This window comes from Sus scrofa, chromosome 6 (genome assembly GCF_000003025.6).
Source record: "Sus scrofa isolate TJ Tabasco breed Duroc chromosome 6, Sscrofa11.1, whole genome shotgun sequence".
In the NCBI taxonomy this organism is placed as follows: Eukaryota; Metazoa; Chordata; class Mammalia; order Artiodactyla; family Suidae; genus Sus; species Sus scrofa.
In genome coordinates this window covers 46,403,617-46,425,117 of record NC_010448.4, presented here as the reverse complement: position 1 = coordinate 46,425,117, position 21,501 = coordinate 46,403,617, and the positions used below count along the sequence as shown (strand labels likewise).

General features: G+C 40.1%; 1 protein-coding gene across 1 annotated transcript in view; it reads left to right on the top strand.

Moving 5' to 3' along the window:
• The window catches only part of LOC102164889 (zinc finger protein 569), a 60,931-nt gene that overhangs the window by 11,262 nt on the left and 28,168 nt on the right, over positions 1-21,501 (top strand).

Genomic DNA, 21,501 nt, shown 5'->3' with positions numbered 1-21,501 from the left:
GGTGTGGCCCTTAAAAAAAAAAAAAAATTGAGTTTCAGATTTGAATTTGTTTATTTTTCCATTCATCTTTTTTTATTATTTTTTAATAGTTATTTCCCCAATACAATTTTTTTTCTACTGTACAGCATGGTGACCCAGTTTTAATTTAATTATTATAAGTAACAAGAACAGAAACTCATTCCATAATTTGCATGGTACATAAAGATAAAAAATGAACATTTATTATCAGAAGCAAGTTTTTCATTGGCATCTAGGTCAGTGAATCCATTATGTAGTGTGACTTCTTGTAGCTTTTCTGATGGTCTGTTTTGATAAAGGATAAAACAAAGAATATATGGGAAGGGACACGAAGGAATCTTCTAGTATGCTGAAACTGTTCTATATTTTGACTTGGGCGGTAGGTACACAAATACATAAATGTATAAAATGTCTCCATTTGTCTGTTTAAGATTAATGCATTTTATCACATTCTGTGCATGTCATAATTCATTTTTTTTTAAAAATCAGACTATTTGAAGAAATATGTTGGGTGTATCTTTCAAATGACTTTCTATAATTATCTTTTTCCATGCATTTGCTATAGATTCTATCACAATCTAATCATTTCTGATAAATTCTTATTTTAGTTCACTAGAATGTGAACAGACAGTATGTTTTTCTTGGTTTACTGCTGTATCTTCAGCTGCTAGAACAATGCCTGCTATATGTGGTTTCTGTGAACATTTGTGGTTTTAATGAATTGAATCCACAGTTGCATATTTCTTTATTTTATTCATAGAATAAGTAATGTCTGTCTCTTCAAGGATATCTTCTTTTCCTTCAAACTTCCTTTGGAATTTTTCAGTTTTATCCTACAGTCTTAGCTATTGAACAGATCTCACTATATTGCCTTTTTGCCCTCAGCTTAAAGCTCTGCTATACTGAGATAGACTTTTCTTGCCCAAGCACCCCATGTAGCAGCTTCTCTTTATCTCTAGTTTTCTCCTGAAACTCAGGTTAAATTTCAAAGTGAATACACCTGTGTAACCAGTATAAACACTAAATCAAGAAATAGAACATTACCCTAATGTAAGTTAAATTCCTTCTACACCTTTCTAAGTATTACCCCCACCCCAGTGGTAACCACTGTTTAGTTTATATCACCATAGATTATTTCTGCCTATTTTTAGTGTAATCTGTGTACTTTGTGTTTTTCTTTTGCTTAATATTTCACTTGTCAGATTTATGTTGAATTGTTGCATATAGCTGTAGTTCAGTTAATCTTATTACTGTATATTATCCAGTTATGTGAATAAACCGTAATTTCATGTATCCATTCTATTAAGATTGGCATTTAGGTAGTTTTTATTTGGGAACAATTAGAATAATGTTCCTGTGAACTCTCTGGTAGATTTTTGGTGCACATATGTATGTATTTCTCTAACCAAAGTAGAATTACAGAGTCATAAGTATGCATAAGATTACCTTTTATTGATACAGCTGGTTTTACAAAGTGTCCAAAATTATATTCTTAACAGTGTAGCAGAGGTCTGAGTTACTCCAAGACAACCATCTTGAGTGTATTTTCTACAGTAACTAGCTTTTTTTTTTTTTTTTTTTTTTTTTTTTGGCATAACATCACACTCGTAGGCAATAAAAGAGAAGCTCAGCTAAACATGAGTACATAAAAATTACATTCTTGGAGTTCCTGCTGTAATACAGCAGGTTAAGGATCTGGTGTCTCTGGGTGGCACAGGTTCAATACCTGGCCCAGTGCAGTGGGTTAAGGATCTGGTGTTGCCACAGCTGTGGTATAAGTCACAGCTTAGGCTTGGATTTGATCCCTGGCCCAGGAACTTCCATATGCTGCAGGTGTGGCCCCCCAAAATTACATTCTCCTTTTTGATACAGTCAACATAAATAAAATAAATTGGCAAACTTTGACAATAATTTCAGTAATACATATGGCAGTCCCAATCTGGTATTTGCAAACCGAATTAAAATCCAGTCAGAAACAAGGACATTAAAAAAAAAAAAAAATCCACAATTGAAAAAATAAAAAAGAACAAATGCCCAATAAAAAGTGCAAATAATAATAAAACTAATGTCTATTTTTAGAACTCATTATTTTTTTTTAATGAGTTAAGGAACAGCACAGAAAGATTAAAAAATTTCCTCAAACATGTAAGGATAACTTGATCCCCTTGCTGTACAGTGGGAAAAAAAAAAAAATTTTTGCTCAAGATCATAGGTAAAGGATGTAGTAGAATCAGGATTTAGTCCCAGATAGTGTAACTGTGAAGACTGCAACTTTGTTTTGTTTTGTTTTTGGTCTTTTGAGGGCCTCACCCACAGCGTATGGAGGCTAGGGTCTAATCGGAGCTGTAGCTGCTGGCCTATACCACAGCCACAGCAATGCCAGATCCTTAATCCACTGAGTGAGGCCAGGGATCGAACCTGCAACCTCATGGTTCCTAGTCGGATTTGTTTCCACTGCTCTACGATGGTAACTCCTAAATAATGATTTTTTATTTTTTCCTTTATAGCTGGTTTACAGTGTTCTGTCAGTTTTCTACTACACAGCAAGGTGACCCAGTTACACATACATGTATACATTCTTTTTTCTTGCATTATCTTGCTCTATCATAAGTGACTAGATATAGTTCCCAGTGCTATACAGCAGGAACTCATTGCTTATCCATTTCAAAGGCAATAGTTTGCATCTATTAACCCCAAATTCCCAGTCCATCCAACTCCCTCCCCCTCCCCCTTGGCCACCACACGTCTGTTCTCCAAGTCCATGAGTTTCTTTTCTACGAAGCCTGCAACCCTAACCACCCTCCTGTATGACTTCAGCCTCCTTTATCATTAATGAAATGCAAATAAAATATTTTGAAAAATAATCAGCAAATTAGATTTTAAAAAGTCCATTATATCTGAAATCTGATCACTTGTCAACATTTCCATGGATTCTGTAACCCAGGCCATATCATCTCTTGCCTATAAGTGCTTCAGTAACTGCCTATTAATCTCATTTCATACATTCTTGACCATCTATGGTCCATTCTCCAGAGGACAACCAAAGTGATAATTTAAAAACCTGAGGCATTAACCTCTGCTTAAAATCATCTAATGGGGAGAGAGGACAAGATGGCGGAGGAGTAGGAAGACACGCTCGCCCTCTCCCACAAACACAACAAAAAAAGCACATCTACAGAATAAATGACTCGCACAGAACAGCAACCAATCGCTGGCAGAGGAACCTAAACTCCAATAACGGCAAGAAATTCGTGACATTATTGGGCAGAACAGGAGAAAAGAGGAGAGTGAGAGAAGGCGAATCCGAGCGAGACGGGGGCTCCCGAAAGGGAACTGCGGAGGAGAAAGGGATCCCGCACCCTGGAAAGTCACCTACCGGGCGAAAGATCAAACGAACCGGAGGAATCTCCAGATGCAGAGAAGAGTGTAGCAGTAAGTTGGAGTACGGAAAAGCCGATCAAGAACCCAACGGACCATCTGAACTACGGGCAGAGTCACCAAAAATTGAGACGCCTGGGTGGGGGCTGGGCACCGAGACCTCGCCGCCGAAGGTTAGTCCCCGAGAGGGGGCCGGGGGACGCCTGGGTGGGGGCTGAACACCGAGACCTCGCCTCCGAAGGTTAATCCCTGAGAAAGGGCCGGGGGACGCCTGGGAGGGGGGCTGGGCACCAAGACCTCGCCGCCGAAGGTTATTCCCCGAGAGGGAGCCGGGGGACGCCTGGGTGGGGGCTGAACACCGAGACCTCGCCTCCGAAGGTTAATCCCTGAGAAAGGGCCGGGGGACACCTGGGGGGGGCGCTGGGCACCGAGACCTCGCCGCAGAAGGTTAGTCCCCGAGAAAGGGCCGGGGGACGCCTGGGTGGGGGCTGGGCACCGAGACCTCGGCTCCAGAGATTAGTCCCCGGGCTAGGGGGGCGGGGCAGAGCGGAAACTGCTTGGGAGGTCTAGAAACCAGTAGACGGGGCAGAGACTGCCTGGGAGACTAGAAAACAAAGCTGTCGCAGAGGAAGGGAGCAATACTCCAGGAGTGGGGAAGGGGAAAGCCACATCAGAGGGAACCTGGGAGAAGAGCCTGGTCTGCGCCCGTGCTGGGGAGGGGAGAGAAGAAGGGGTGGGTCCCCATAGAATACCCCCCACGCCACAGCAAGCTTACAGGCCCGCTAGCTAGCTGAAAACTCTTCTTCCCAGTGCATCCCCTCCCCCCACCCCCGCCACGCCCTACGCTCTCACGGACCTGGGGCTGCCTGCCATCCAGGAGGGCTGGCCTCAACAATTGCCTGAAGCCTACCACCGCAGGGGCTGTCCCTGCACAGGCCTGCTTGCCCTTTGGAGGGGCTACACTTCCGCAGAGCAGCACCAAACACCACCAGCCCCCGAGAAATGGCCTGCAGCCTAGAAAAGCTAGAACAAGCTTAGCCAGGCTGTGAATAGATCGGCCTAATTCTCGGACGTTTTTTCTGAGTCGGGTTGCCCCGGGGAGGAGCCTCTTCGGTTTCCAACAGCCCTGCTACCCGCCCAAGCCCCCAGGGGATGCTCTAGTGGACCAGCTGCATAGGACTGCCAGCTCCAGGCAGGACCCCCTGCAGCCCAGAAAAGCTGCAACAAGCTCAGCCAGACTGTGAAGATCTGCCTACATTCTCAGGCTGTCCTTCTGAGTTGGGCTGCCTTAGGGAAGAGCCTCTCAGGTTCTCAGTGCCCCAGATATCTGCTCCAGCCCCCAGGGGGTGATGCACCCCTAAAAAGCAGCTGCCCAACACCACCAACCCCCTGCAAGAACCCCACAGCCTAAAAACACCAGAGCAAGCTCTGCATGACCAAGTGAAATCTGCTACCATCGCGGTGTGGACCTCTCAGTCCTGTCTGCCCTCAGGAAGTCCTCCTTTGCTTCAAAGAAACACTGTTAGCCCCATCAACACTCCAGAAAAGCCACACTGCCTCAAAAGAGATTGACCAACAACGCCAGCCCTCAGGAAATATTCCACGGCAGTGACAAGGCAAACACTGCCTGATAACGGAGAGTACAACTCCCTCAGGAGAAAGAAAACAACAAGCAAGATGAAGAAGCTGAGAAACCACTCCCAGTCAAACCAACAGGAGAACTCACCTAAAACAGTCAACAATGAAACAGATCTCGGCAGTCTGACAGACCTGGAGTTCAAAAGAGAAATAGTGAAAATACTGAAGGAATTAAGAGAAGATATGAACAGTAATGCAGATACCCTCAGAAAGGACCTAGAAAATATAAGGAGGAGCCAAGAAAAACTAGAACATTCATTTGCAGAGATGCAAACCGAACTAGGGGCAGTAAAAACCAGAATGAATAATGCAGAAGAACGAATCAGTGATATGGAAGATAGAATAATGGAAATCACTCAATCTGGTCAACAGACAGAAAACCGAATCAAAAAACTGGAAAGCAATATAAGAGACCTATGGGATAATATAAAGCGGGCCAATCTACGCATAATAGGAATTCCAGAAGGAGTAGAAAAAGATAAGGGAATGGAAAATATATTTGAAGAAATTATTGCTGGAAACTTCCCAAATCTAAAGGATACTGGATTCAAGATACAAGAAGCACAGAGGGCCCCAAACAAACTGAACCCAAACAGACCCACACCAAGACACATCATAATAAAAATGGCAAAAGTTAGTGATAAAGAGAGGATCCTAAAGGCAGCAAGAGAAAAACAGAATGTTACCTACAAGGGAACCCCCATAAGAATATCAGCTGATTTCTCTACAGAAACACTACAGGCCAGGAGGGAATGGCAAGAGATATTTAAAGTGCTCAAAGGAAAAAATATACAACCTAGAATACTCTATCCAGCAAGAATATCATTTAAAATAGAAGGGGAAATGAAAATTTTTCCCAACAAACAAAAACTTAAAGAATACAGCAACACAAAACCCAGGTTAAAGGAAATATTGAAAGGGCTTCTCTAAACCCAAAAGAAAGGAAGGAAAGGGAAGAAAAAAGAAAAGAAAAAAAAAAAAAAGAAGAAGAAGAAGAAGAGGAAGAACTAGGACTGAGGAAACTGCAATCAGAGAGCAGTCACTCAAATAAGCCAGCATACAGATTTAATCATGAACATGCTTCAAACAAAATAAAATTAAAAAGAAAAAAATAAAAAAGAGTCATCAAAACCATAAAATGTGGGCAAGGGATGTTAGGAGGTAAATAACCCTTTTTGTTTATATGTATGTCTCTCTTCTTAATTTTAATATAGTAATGAAGTGTTTGAACTTACAGGACCATCAGGCTAAAACACACACTTATGGGAAGGGGTTAGCATACTTAAAAAACAGGGCAATCACAAGCCAAAACCAAATATTGCATTTGCAAAAAATGAAAAAAAAAATACACTCAAGCAGATAATAACAGGAGACCATCCAACCAAAAAAAAAAGAAAGGAAGAATGGAGAACCATAGAATCAACTGGAACACGAGGTTCAAATGGCAATAAATAATCATCTATCAATTATCACCTTAAATGTCAATGGACTGAATGCCCCAATCAAAAGACACAGAGTGGCTGAGTGGATAAAAAGGCAAAAACCTTCAATTTGCTGCCTACAAGAAACTCACCTTAGGACAAAAGATACATATAGATTGAAAGTGAAAGGGTGGGGAAAAATATTTCACGCCAATAGACATGACAGAAAAGCAGGAGTCGCAACGCTCATATCAGACAAAATAGACTTTAAAACAAAAGGCATAAAGAAAGACAAAGAAGGACACTATTTAATGATTAAGGGATCCATCCAAGGAGAGGATGTTACTATCATCAACATATATGCCCCAAATACAGGAGCACCCAGATACACACAACAAATATTAACAGACATAAAGGGAGATATTGATGAGAATACAATCATAGTAGGAGACCTTAATACCCCCCTCACATCAATGGACAGATCCTCTAGACAGAAAACCAATAAAGCAACAGAGATCCTAAAGGAAACAATACAAAAGGTAGACCTCATTGATATCTTCAGGACACTACATCCAAAAAAATCAGAATACACATTCTTCTCAAATGCTCATGGAACATTCTCAAGAATCGACCACATATTGGGACACAAAGAGAATCTCAATAAATTTAGGAGCGTAGAAATTATCTCAAGTATCTTCTCTGACCACAATGCCATGAAATTAGAAATCAACCACGGGAAAAGCAAAGAGAAAAAACCTACTCCATGGAGACTAAACAACATGCTACTAAAAAACCAATGGGTCAATGAGGAAATCAAGAAGGAAATTAAAAACTACCTTGAAACAAATGATAATGAAGACACAACCTCTCAAAATCTATGGGATGCTGCGAAAGCAGTGCTCAGAGGGAAATTTATAGCAATCCAGGCCTTTCTCAAAAAAGAAGAAAGATTCCCAAATTGACAACTTAACCCTCCACCTAAACGAATTAGAAAAAGAAGAACAAAAAAGTCCTAAAGTCAGCAGAAGGAAGGAAATTATAAAGATCAAAGAAGAAATCAATAAAATAGAGACTCAAAAAACAATAGAGAAAATTAATAAAACCAAGAGCTGGTTCTTTGAAAAGGTGAACAAAATTGACAAACCCCTGGCCAGACTCACTAAAAAGAGGAGAGAAAGAACCCAAATAACCAAAATTATAAATGAAAAAGGAGAAATCACAACAGATACAGCAGAAATACAAAAAACCATAAGAGAATACTATGAACAACTATACGGCAACAAGTTTGACAATCTGGAAGAAACGGACAATTTTCTAGAATCTTACAGCCTGCCAAAACTGAATCAAGCAGAAACAGACCAACTGAACAGACCGATCACTAGAAATGAAATTGAAGAGGTCATAAAATCACTCCCTACAAATAAAATTCCAGGACCAGATGGCTTCACAGGTGAATTTTATCAAACATATAAAAAGGAATTGGTGCCCATCCTCCTTAAACTCTTTCAAAAGGTTGAAGAAGAAGGAATACTCCCAAAGACATTCTATGAGGCCACCATCACCCTCATTCCAAAACCAGAGAGAGATACCACCAAAAAAGAAAACTATCGCCCAATATCATTGATGAATATAGATGCAAAAATTCTCAACAAAATCTTAGCCAACCGAATCCAACAACATACCAAAAAAATTATACACCATGAGCAGGTTGGGTTCATCCCAGGTTCACAAGGATGGTTCAACATACGCAAATCAATCAGCATCATACACCACATTAACAAAAAAAAAGCCAAAAATCATATGATCATCTCAATAGACGCAGAAAAAGCATTTGACAAAGTTCAACATCCATTCATGATCAAGACCCTCGCCAAAGTGGGTATAGAGGGAACATTCCTGAATATAATCAAAGCCATTTATGATAAACCCACAGCAAATATAATCCTCAATGGGGAAAAACTGAAAGCCTTCTCACTCAAATCTGGAACAAGACAGGGATGCCCACTCTCACCACTGCTCTTCAACATAGTTTTGGAAGTCCTGGCCACAGCAATTAGACAAACAAAAGAAATAAAAGGCATCCATATAGGAAGAGAAGAGATCAAACTGTCACTGTATGCAGATGGTATGATACTATACCTAGAAAACCCTAAGGACTCAACCCCAAAACTCCTTGAACTGATTAATAAATTCAGCAAAGTGGCAGGATATAAGATTAACATTCAGAAGTCAGTTGCATTTCTGTATACCAGCAATGAAACATTAGAAAAGGAATACAAAAATACGATACCTTTTAAAATTGTACCTCACAAAATCAAATACCTCGGAATACACCTGACCAAAGAGGTAAAGGACCTATATGCCGAGAACTATAAAACTTTAATCAAAGAAATCAAAGAAGATGTAAAGAAATGGAAAGATATTCCATGTTCCTGGATTGGAAAAATCAATATTGTGAAAATGGCCATACTACCCAAAGCAATCTACAGATTCACTGCAATCCCTATCAAACTACCCATGACATTTTTCACAGAACTAGAACAAACAATCCAAACATTTATATGGAACCACAAAAGACCCAGAATCGCCAAAGCAATCCTGAGAAACAAAAACCAAGCAGGAGGCATAACTCTCCCAGACTTCAAGAAATACTACAAAGCCACAGTCATCAAAACAGTGTGGTACTGGTATCAAAAGAGACAGACAGACCAATGGAACAGAATAGAGAATCCGGAAATAAACCCTGACACCTATGGTCAATTAATCTTTGACAAGGGAGGCAAGAACATCAAATGGGAAAAGGAAAGTCTATTCAGCAAGCATTGCTGGGAAACCTGGACAGCTGTATGCAAAGCAATGAAACTAGAACACACCCTCACACCATGCACAAAAATAAACTCCAAATGGCTGAAAGACTTAAATATACGACAGGACACCATCCAACTCCTAGAAGAAAACATAGGCAAAACACTCTCTGACATCAACATCATGAATATTTTCTCAGGTCAGTCTCCCAAAGCAATAGAAATTAGAGCAAAAATAAACCCATGGGACCTCATCAAACTGAAAAGCTTCTGCACAGCAAAGGAAACCAAAAAGAAAACAAAAAGACAACTTACAGAATGGGAGAAAATAGTTTCAAATGATGCAACTGACAAGGGCTTAATCTCTAGAATATACAAGCAACTTATACAACTCAACAGCAAAAAAACCAATCACTCAATGGAAAAATGGGCAAAAGACCTGAATAGACATTTCTCCAAGGAAGATATACAGATGGCCAACAAACACATGAAAAAATGCTCAACATCGCTGATTATAAGAGAAATGCAAATCAAAACTACCATGAGATACCACCTCACACCAGTCAGAATGGCCATCATTAATAAATCCACAAATAACAAGTGCTGGAGGGGCTGTGGAGAAAAGGGAACCCTCCTGCACTGCTGGTGGGAATGTAAACTGGTACAGCCACTATGGAGAACAGTTTGGAGATACCTTAGAAATCTATACATAGAACTTCCATATGACCCTGCAATCCCACTCTTGGGCATCTATCCGGACAAAGCTCTACTTAAAAGAGACACATGCACCCGCATGTTCATTGCAGCCCTATTCACAATAGCCAGGACATGGAAACAATCCAAATGTCCATCAACAGAGGATTGGATTCGGAAGATGTGGTATATATACACAATGGAATACTACTCAGCCATAAAAAAGGATGACATAATGCCATTTGCAGCAACATGGATGGAACTAGAGAATCTCATACTGAGTGAAATGAGCCAGAAAGACAAAGACAAATACCATATGATATCACTTATAACTGGAATCTAATATCCAGCACAAATGAACATCTCCTCAGAAAAGAAAATCATGGACTTGGAGAAGAGACTTGTGGTTGCCTGATGGGAGGGGGAGGGAGTGGGAGGGATCGGGAGCTTGGGCTTATCAGTCACAACCTAGAATAGATTTACAAGGAGATCCCGCTGAATAGCATTGAGAACTATGTCTAGATACTCATGTTGCAACAGAAGAAATGGTGGGGAAAAAACTGTAACTGCAATGTATACATCTAAGGATGACCTGACCCCCTTGCTGTACAGTGGGAAAATTAAAAAAAAAAATCATCTAATGGCTTCTCATTGCACTTGAAATAAAACTCACATTTCTTATTCTTTACAAAACCCTTCATGATATGCCTTCTGCCTAGTCTTTACTATTATGCTATATCCTCCCTCATTCAGTGTCCTTTGGCGATACCAGCTTTTTCCACACTTGGAACAGACAGAATTCATCCCTGAGGAACTTTGAACATTTAAGTTATCAGAAAAGACTAGAGTCCCAATTTGAACAGATCCCACTTACTCAGCCTTTTGGTTTCTATTCAGCTCTTCAACTGACTGGATGAGGCGTACCCATATTAAGGAGCACAAATTGCTTTACTCAGTTTACTGATTCAAATGTTAGTCTCAGGTAGAAACACCCTCATAGACATACCCAGAGTAATAATGTTCAGCCAGATGTCTGTGCAACCTACAGCCCAGTCAAGTTGACATGTAAAATTAACCATTACACTATCTTCTTTTATCTCACCTATTCACTTGTTTATGTTTTCATTTGTTTCCCTCAACTATAAGTTCTAGGAAGACCAGAACTTAGATCTTTCTGTATTTTTAGGCTCTAACCTAGTGCTGGGAACATTTAGTAACTCATTAACTTATTGAATTAAAAAGCCATAACTCCAGGGCTCAAAGAATTATTTTCTTATTCTCTTAGTGGCAATTAATATTCACAATGAAATCCTCAACTATGATAAACTCAAATAGTCTCTGAGCTATCAAAAAAAGTTTCAGGAGTTCCCGTCGTGGCGCAGTGGTTAATGAATCTGACTAGGAACCATGAGGTTGCGGGTTCGATCCCTGCCCTTGCTCAGTGGGTTAAGGATCCAGCGTTGCTGTGAGCTGTGGTGTAGGTCGCAGACGTGGCTCGGATCCTGCGTTGCTGTGGTTGTGGCGTAGGCTGGCAGCTACAGCTCTGATTCGACCCCTAGCCTGGGAACCTCCATATGCCACGGGAGTGGCCCAGGAAATGGTAAAAAGACAAAAAAAAAAAAAAGTTTCAATCATCTAATTCTCTTGTTCCACTACTTTAACATAGAGTAGAAATCAGAGAATTGAGATTTAGGAGGTATTGCTGAGACTAAATAAAATGAACTTGTTGACACAATGTACCTAGAGGTTGAAGAAGAGGCAGGATTCAAAACTTATGCTACAGTTCTGTTTTTGGAAAAAGGCTGTTAGTGTTGCCATTAGCCAAGATAAGTAAGTTAATAGCAAAAATTGCTGAATATCACCTTACTCCTCACAAATCTAATATGGAATAGGTAATGTTACCTGAAATAATGAACTACCAGTGGCAAATTACTAACTGGACTCTAGGTAGTAAATAAACATATATAATTAGAAAACCAAAATTTTCTGTAAGGGAAGACTTTTTTTCAGTCTATCAAAAATCCAGGATCAGGATTCATTAAAAATCTCATTTTCCTAGCTGTCCCCTTTTCTATTGAGAAGGATTAACTCTTAAAAGATAACTGAAGAAAATATCTATTCCAAAATTTTCATTTAACACAAGGGAAGATTTTGACACTTTAAGTAAAGCCGTATCATGCAATTTTAGAACACAGGAAATGCTGTTCATTAATATGAGGTAAGATAAAATTCAAGACAGTAAGGAGTTCCCATCATGGTGCAGTGGGTTAAGTATCTGACTGCAGTGGCTCAGACCGTTGTGGAGATGCAGGTTTGATCCCTAACCCAGTGGGTTTAAAGGACCTGATGTTGCCAGCGGCTATGGTTTAGGTAACAGCTGTGGCTCAGATGCAACACCTGGCCCAGGAACTTCCATATACCACTGGTGAGGCCATTAAAAAAAAAAAAAATTCAAGACAGTAAGCTTTAAACAAAAAGAGCAGTGCTTTAAAATGACATGAGTGTGGTAGATGTTAGAGATAAATGGTTAGGACTACTTCTGTACCAGATAAACTGCAGAAAATTTAAAGAACACTGTGGGGATTCCCACGGTGGTAATAAACCTGATTAGTATCCATGAGGACCTGCTCAGTAGGTTAAGAATCCGATATTGCTGTGAGCTGCAGTGCAGGTTGCAGATGTGCCTCAGATCTGGCGTGGCTGTGGCTGTGGCTGTGGCATAGGCTGGCAGCTGCAGCTCCAACTTGACCCCTGGCCTAGGAACTTCCATATGCTGCAGGCGCAGCCCTAAAAAAAAAAAAGAAAGAAACATGGCAGTAGGAAACTTCCATTGATTTCTTAGCTCATGATAGGCACATAGAAATAAAATGAACATAACTACCAACAATAATTTGATATAGCTAATTGATTATCCTACCTTATAGCCTGGAAATAATTAATATTCCTTTCTTTAGATATGGAAAAACTAAAAAACTGATCATGTGTTAGGCCTGAATAAAATTCAGTAAATTTTGGGAGTTCCCCTTGCGGCTGGCAAACTGTTGCTAGCAGTAATGAACCCAACTAATACCCATGAGGATACAAGTTTGATCCCTGGCCTTGCTCAGTGGGTTAAGGATCCAACATTGCTATGAGCTGTAGTAGAGATTGCTGCTACAGCTTGCATCCAGCGTTACTGTGGCTGTGGTGTAGGCCGGTGGCTGCAGCTCTGATTTGACCCCTAGCCTGGGAACCTCCATATGCTGTGAGTGCGGCCCTAAAAAGACAAAAGACAAAAAAAACAAAACAAAACAAACCCAGATCTTCCATTTTTTACTTCAGCATTGCTGTAGCTATGTAGTGATTTATATTTACTTATAAATTTTAGAAGTAGTCCATTTCTATAATTAAAACTCCTGAAAAAAAACCTGAGATTTTTATCTTGAATTATGTTTATAAATGTCATCTGAAAATGGACAGTTTTCATCATTTTGAATTTTCATATCCCCTTTTTTTCTTGCCTTATTTGAATTGATATATGGTCACTGTATTGTTGAGTAGACATGCTTGTGGCAGCCGTATTTGTCTCGTGCTCAGTGTTAGGGATATACTGTCAGTGATTCATCAATAAGTATGATATTTTGTGGAAGTTTATAACTACTCTTTCAAATGAAGGATATTTCCTTTTATTCCTAGCCTGCTAAGGGTATCATGAATTGGTATTAAATTTTGTCAAATAATGTTCTTGTATATATGATTTTGATCAAATGTTTCCCCTTTTTTCTATTAACTTGGTTAATTAAAATGTTTTTTTTTATTTTTTTAAATTTATTTTGTTGTTGTTGTTGTTTTTTTTTTTTTTTTGCTATTTCTTGGGCTGCTCCCACAGCATATGGAGGTTCCCAGGCTAGGGGTCCAATCGGAGCTGGAGCCACCGGCCTACACCAGAGCCACAGCAACGCGGGATCCGAGCCGCGTCTGCAACCTACACCACAGCTCACGGCAATGCCAGATCGTTAACCCACTGAGCAAGGGCAGGGACCGAACCCGCAACCTCATGGTTCCTAGTCAGATTTGTTAACCACTGTGCCACGACGGGAACTCCTTAAAATGTTTTAATAGAAATTTAGTTGATTTACAATATTGTGTTAGTTTCAGGTGTATAGAAAAGCGATTCAGTTACATACATATGTATATTTCAGATATTTTCCATTGTAAGTTATTATAAGATATTGAATATAATTCCCTGTGCTATAGAGTTAGATCCCTATTGCTTATCTATTTTTATCTATAAAAATTTGTATCAGTTAATCCCTATACTCCTAATTTTTCCTTTAGTAGCCACAACTTTATTTTTTATGTCTGTGAGTCTGTTTCTGTTTTGTATATAGATTCATTTGTATTATTTTTTTAGATTCCACATATGAGTGATATCATATATTTGTCTTTGTCTGACTTGCTTTGCTAAGTATAATATTCTCCAAATCCATTCATGTTTCTGCATATGGCAATATTTCATTCTTTTTATAGCTGAGTAACATTCCATTGTGTATGTGTGTCTGTGTGTGTATATCACATCTTCTTAAGCCACTTGTCTATTGACCTGGGTTATTTCCATGCCTTGGCTATTGTAAATAGTGCTGCTATGAACATTGGGGTGCATATATCTTTTTGAATTAGAGTTTTCATTTTTCCCAGATAAATATGGAGGAGTGGTATTGCTGGATCATATGTTAGCTCTGTTTTAATTTTTTTAGAAACCTTCAAACTGTGTTTTCCATAGTGGTTGTGCCAGTTTACATTTCCACCAACAGTGTAGGAGGGTTCCCTTTTCTCCACACCCTCTCTGTCATTATTTATAGACTTTGCTAATAGCCATTCTGACCAGTGTGAGGTGATAGATACCTCATTGTGGTTTTGATTGTATTTTTCTGGTAATTAGCGGTGTTGATTATCTTATTATGAGCCTGTGGGCCATCTGTTTGTCTTCTTTGGAGAGGTGTCCATTTAGGTCTTCTGCCATTTTTTTACTGGTTTGATTGTATTTTTGTTATTTTGATAATATTAACTCTTCCAATCCATGAGCATGGTATATTTTTCCATCTATTTGTGTCATCTTTGATTTCTTTCATCAGTGGCTTATAGTTTTCAGAATACAGGTCTTTTGTCTCTTTAGGTAGGTTTACTCCTAGGTATTTTATTCTTTTGGATGTGATGGTAAACGGGATTGCTTCCCTAATTTCTTTTTCTGCTCTTTCATTGTTAGTATATAGAAATGCCATCGATTTCTGTGTATTAATTTTGTATCCTGCGACTTTGCCAAATTTGCAGATGAGCTCTAACAGTTTTCTGGTAGAGTCTTTATGATTCTCTAGGTATAGTGTCATGTCATCTGCAAATAGTGATAGTTTTATTCTTTTCCAATTTGGATTCCTTTTATTTCTTTTACTTCTCTGATTGCCATGGCTAAGACTTCCAAAACTATGTTAAAGAGTAGTGGCGAGAGCGGACATCCTTGTGTTGTTCCTGATCTCAGAGGGAATTCTTTCAACTTTTCATCATTGAGAATGATGTTCGCTGTGAGTTTGTCGTATATGGCCTTTATCATGTTGAGGTAGGTTCCCATTATGCCCACTTTCTGAAGGGTTTTTATCAGAAATGGGTGTTGGATTTTGTCAAAGGCTTTTTCCGTGTCTATTGAGAGGATCATATGGTTTTTATTCTTCAGTTTGTTAATGTGGTGTATCACACTGATGGATTTGCATCCCTGGGATAAATCCCACTTGATCATGCATCCCTGGGATAAATCCCACTTGATCATGATGTATAATCAGCTTAGTGTATTGTTGGATGCGGTTTGCTAGTATTTTGTTGAGAATTTTTACAACGATGTTCATCAGTGAAATTGGCCTGTAGTTTTCTTTTTTTGTGGTGTCTTTGTCTGGTTTTGGTATCAGGGTGATGGTGGCCTCATAGAATGAGTTTGGGAGTATCCCTTCCTCTGTAATTTTTTGAAATAGTTTCAGAAGGATAGGTGTTAGCTATTCTCTAAATGTTTGATAGAATTCGCCTGTGAAGCCATCTGGTCCTGGACTTTTGTTTGTTGGAAGTTTCTTAATCACAGTTTCAATTTCAGTTCTTGTGATGGGTCCATTCATCTTTTCTATTTCATCTTGGTTTAGTCTTGGAAGATTGTACTTTTCTAAGAATTTGTCCAGTTCATCTAGGTTTTCCATTTTATTGGCATATAGTTGCATATAGTAGTCTCTTATGATCCTTTGTATTTCTGTGATGTCTGTTGTTACTTCTCCTTTTTCATTTTTAATTTTATTGATTTGAGTCCTCTCTCTTTTTTGCTTGATAAGTCTGGCTAGGGGTTTATCAGTTTTGTTGATCTTTTCAAAGAACCAGCTTCTCGTTTCATTGATCTTTTCTATGGTTTTCTTTGCTTCTATTTCATTGATTTCTGCTCTGATCTTTATGATTTCTTTCCTTCTACTAACTTTAGGTCTTGTCTGTTCTTCTCTCTCGAGTTGCTTTAGATGTAAAGTTAGCTCGTTTATTTGAGCTTTTTCTTATTTCCTGAGGTGGGTATGTATTGCTATAAACTTTCCTCTTAGAACGGCTTTTGCTCTATCCCATAGGTTTTGGAGTGTCGTTGTCATTTGCTGCTAGGTATTTTTTAATTTCCTCTTTGATTTCTTCAGTGATCCATTGGTTGTTTAGTAGCATGTTGTTTAGTCTCCGCTTGTTTGTGTTTTTTGCAGTTTTTTTCTTCTTGTTGATTTCCAGTCGTATAGCATTGTGGTTGGAAAAGATGCTTGATATGATTTCAATTTTCTTAAAGTTACCAAGGTTGGATTTGTAGCCCAGGATATGATCAATCTTAGAGAATGTTCCATGTGCACTTGAGAAGACTATGTATTCTGTTGCTTTTGGATGAAATGTCCTATAAATATCTATTAAGTCCATCTGGTTTAATGCTTCATTCAGGGCCTGTGTTTCTTTAATGATTTTCTGTCTGGTTGATCTGTCCCATTGCTGTAGGTGGGGTGTTCAAGTCCCCCACTATTATTATGTTATTGTCAATTTCTCCTTTTAAGGTTGTTAGCAGTTGCCTTATATATTGTGGTGAACCTGTGCTGGGTGTGTAGATATTTAAAATTGTTATATCATCTTCTTGGATTGATCCTTTGATCACTATGTAATGTCCTTCTTTGTCCCTTAAAATATTCTTCATTTTAAAGTCTATTTTGTCTGATATGAGTATTGCTACTCCAGCTTTCTTTTGATCCCCGTTTGCTTGAAATATTTTTTTCCATCCTCTCACTTTCAATTTGTATGTGTCCCTAGAAGTGAAGTGGGTCTCTTGAAGACAGCATATATATGGGTCTTGTTTTTGTATCCATTCAGCCAGTCTGTGTCTTTTGGTTGGGGCGTTTAGTCTATTAACATTTAAGGTATCGCTTCTCGGCCTTTTGGCTAAGATCAAGTGTAGTAACATTTAAGGTAATTTACTGATATGTATGTTCTTATTGCCATTTTATTAATTACTTTGGATTTGTTTTTATTGCTCTTTTTTCTTTCCTTCTTCTCTTGTTCTTTTCTGCCTATACTAAAGTTCCTTTAGTATTTGTTGTAAGGCTGGTTTAGTGTTGCTGAATTCTCTCAGCTTTTGCTTATCTGTGAAGGTTTTGATTTCTCCTTCAAATCTGAATGAGAGCCTTGCTGGGTAGAGTAATCTTGATGGAGGTTTTTTCCTTTCATCACGTTGAGTATATCATGCCACTCCCTTCTGGCCTGCAGAGTTTCTTTTGAAAAATCTGCCGATAGCCTTATCAGAGTTCCCTTGTATGTTATTTGTTTCTTTTCCCTAGCTGCTTTCAGGATTTTCTCTGTCTTTAATTTTGGTCAGTTTGATTAATATGTGTCTCAGGGTGTTCCTCCTTGGGTTTATTTTATATGGTACTCGTTGTGCTTCCTGGATCTGAGTGAGTGATTCCTTCCCCATATTAGGGAAGTTTTCGGCTGTTATCTCTTGGAATATTTTTTCTGTTTCCTTCTCTCTCTCTTCTTCTTCTTCTGGCACCCCTATAATATGGATGTTGGTGCATTTAACGTTGTCCCAGAGTTCCCTGAGACTCTCTTCATTTGTTTTCAATCTTTTTTCTCTTTTCTCTTCTGCATCCGTAATTTCTTCTAATCTGTCCTCCACCTCGCTTATTCGTTCTTCTGCCTCCTGTGTTCTGCTGTTAGCTTCTTCTAGTGCATTTTTTATTTCAGTTATTGTATTTTGCATCTCTTCTTGTTTAAGTTTTATATCTTGTATCTCTTTGGTCAGTGTTTCCTGTAAGTTATCCATCTTTGCCTCCAGTTTATTTCCAATGTCTTGCATCATCTTCAGCATCAACAGTCTAAAGTCTTTTTCCTGGAGGCTGAGAATCTCCTCCTTGCTTAGCTGTTTTTCTGGGGTTTTTCCATTCTCCCTCATCTGAGTTATAGTTCTCTGTCTTTTCATTTTTATAGGTTTTTGGTGTGGTGACCTTCTTACAGATAATAGAGTTGTAGCCTCTCTTACTTCTGACGTCTGCCCCCCTGTGACTAAAGTCAGTATGGGGGGCTTGGTGTAGGCTTCCTGATGGGAGGGGCTGATGCCTGCCCACTGGTAGGTGGAGCCGATTCTAATCCCTCTGGTGGGTGGGGCTTAGTCTCTGGATGGGATTAGAGGCAGCCATGTGCCTGAGGGGTCTTTAGGTAGCCTGTTTACTGAGGGGTGGGGCTGTGACCCCACCTGGATTGTTGTTTGCCCTGGGGCTGCTCAGCAGCTGACTGACGAGTGGGGCCAGATTTTCCCAAAATGGCCCCCTCCAGAGAAAGGCATGGCTGCTAAATATTCCCGAGAGCTTTGCTTTCAATGTCCTTCCCTCACAACAAGCCACATTCACCCCTGTTTTCCCATGATGTCGTCCAAGAACTGCGGTCAGGTTTGACCCAGATTCCCACGGAGACTTTGCTTTGCCCTGGCACCCAGTGCCCATGAAAGTCTGTGTGCGCCTGTTAAGAATGGGGTCTCTGTTTCCCCCAGTCCCATGGAGCTCCTGAGCACAAGCCCCACTGGCCTTCAATGCCAGATGCTCCAGGGGCTCTTTCTCCCAGTGACAGATCCCAGCATGTGAGAGTTTGATGTGGGGCTCAGAACTCTCACTCCTGTAGGTGAGTCTCTGTGACAGTTAGTTTTCAGTCTGTGGGGCTTCCCACCCAGGATGTATGGGGTTGTTTATGTCGTGAAATCGCCCCTCCTACCTCTTGATGTGTCCTCCTCTTCTTCTTATGGAGTAGGATATCTTTTTTAAGGTTTCCAGTCCATTTGGGTGAAGAGTGCTCAGTCTTTAGTTGTGAATTTTGTTGTTTTTAAGGAGAGAAGTTGAGCTCCAGTCCTTCTATTCCGCCATCTTCATCCCCCCTTTTGTATTTTTGTTATTTAGTTGTATGAGCTATTTGTATATTTTGGATGTTAACCCCTCATCGATTGCACTGTTTGCAAATACTTTTTCCCAGTCAGTAGGTTGTCTTTTTATTTTATTTGTGGTTTCCTTGGCTGTGCAAAAAAACCTTTTAAGTTTGATCAGGTTCCATTTGTTTATTTTTGCTTTTATCTCTTTTGCCTTGGGAGACCATCTAAGAAAATACAGGTACAATTTTTGTCAAAGAATATTTTGCCCACCTTCTTTTCTAGGAGTTTTATGATGTCAGGTTTTATATTAGGTCTTTAAACCATTTTGAGTTTATTTTTGTGTATACTATGAGAGAGCGTTTTAATTTCACTGATTTACATGTAGCTGTTCAGCATTTCCAATAGCACTATTAAAGAGACTGTCTTTCCTCCATTGTATATTCTTGCCTCTGTTGTTATAAATTAATTGCCTGTGGTGTGTGGGTTTATTTCTGGGGTTTCTGTTCTGGTCCACTGATCTAAATTGTGTGTGTGTGTGTGTGTGTGTGTGTGTGTGTGTGTGTGCGCGCACGCGCATGCGTGCGTGTGTGTGTGTGTGTGTGTGTGTGCCAGTACCATGCTGTTTTCATTACTGTAGCTTTATAGTATTGGCTGAAGTCTGGAAGGGTTATGCTTCCAGCTTTATTCTTTTGCCTGAGGATTACTTTGGCAATTCTGGGTCTTTTGTGATTCCGTGTAAATTGTAGGATTATTTGTTCTAGTTCTGTGAAAAATGTCATGGGTATTTTGATAGGGATTGCATTGAATCTGTAGATTGCCTTGGATAGTATGGGTGTTTTAACAACATTAATTCTTTCAGTCCAAGAGCATAGGATATCTTTCTATTTCTTTGAATCACCTTCAGTTTCATTTTTCAGTGTTTTATAGTTTTCCATCTATAAGTCTTTCACTTTCTTGATGAAGTTTATTTCAGGTTTTGTTTTTTTAATGCAAATTAAAAAAACAAAAACAAAAAAACCCCAGCCATACCCACATCATATGAAAGTTCCCTGGCCAGGGATTCAAGTGTCCTTATGTAGACTATGTGTCCAACATTTTCGGTGCTAGGGCTGGTTTTGGTGTGGATGCCAGCCACGTCTTTCCTTGGAGTGTGGTGATCTTCATCCTCTTGATAGAGGGTGTGGTTGGTCTTGTGGTTTCCAGAGTCTGCTCTGGATGTGAGGTAGGGTCTGTTCTTTGCTCCATGGCTGTAAGGCAAGACTTTTTGAGTAGAAGCCCTGAGTTTGATCAAGTTCGCCCTGGCTCTGTTGCCCTTGAACCTGTGCCCTACTACAAAGGAGGTGAATGCCAAAGCAAGTGAGGCCTGTGTGCTCACTGTGAACCTGTGCACCAGCTGGCCAGGCATCCAGGCTTCTGCTCAGAAGCAGCCTGAGGTCGAATCCTTTTCTCTATTGCATTCATTTCAAATCTAGTGCAGGGGTGTGATATGGAGTAGACTGGGGCTGTGGCCACAGTAATTGAGGTGGCTATGCTGCTGCCTGAGATCTGGGCCACCTCTGTAGCAGACTTCTCCCAAGAGCTTTTTGCCCCAGATCTAGCACTAAATTGCGATATTGAGTGGGCGGGGCTGGGGCACACTTTCTGGGAAATGAACCACTGTGCACTCCTGCCCAGAGCCTGTTTGCCCAAGGTTCAGCCCTTAGCCATCATGTATTCTTGTGGCACCTCCCAGTGCGCACACTGACAAGGTCTGCAGTGGCTCGTTCTCTTGCCCCAGTGCACACACTAATGAAGGTCTCTGCTGCTAGAGCCACCACTGCCACTGTGTGCACATGACCTTGGCCTCTGGGCTGTCTCTCTGTAGCTAGAGTGAATCCTATCCCAGGACCTACCTACCCAAGACTCAGAGCATAGCCTACTCAGTTCTTATTCTTGTGGTACTGCCCAGTGGGTGCCCTGACAGTGTCTATCAAATATGCTCACGGTCTGCCACAGCTAGATCTGTCCTGTCCGTGTGCATGAGAACAGTGGACTCCACCCTTGCACTGGATCACACCCCACGTGCCCCTGTCTGTGTAGCTAAACCAAATCCTTTCCCTGATCTCTCGCACAGGCT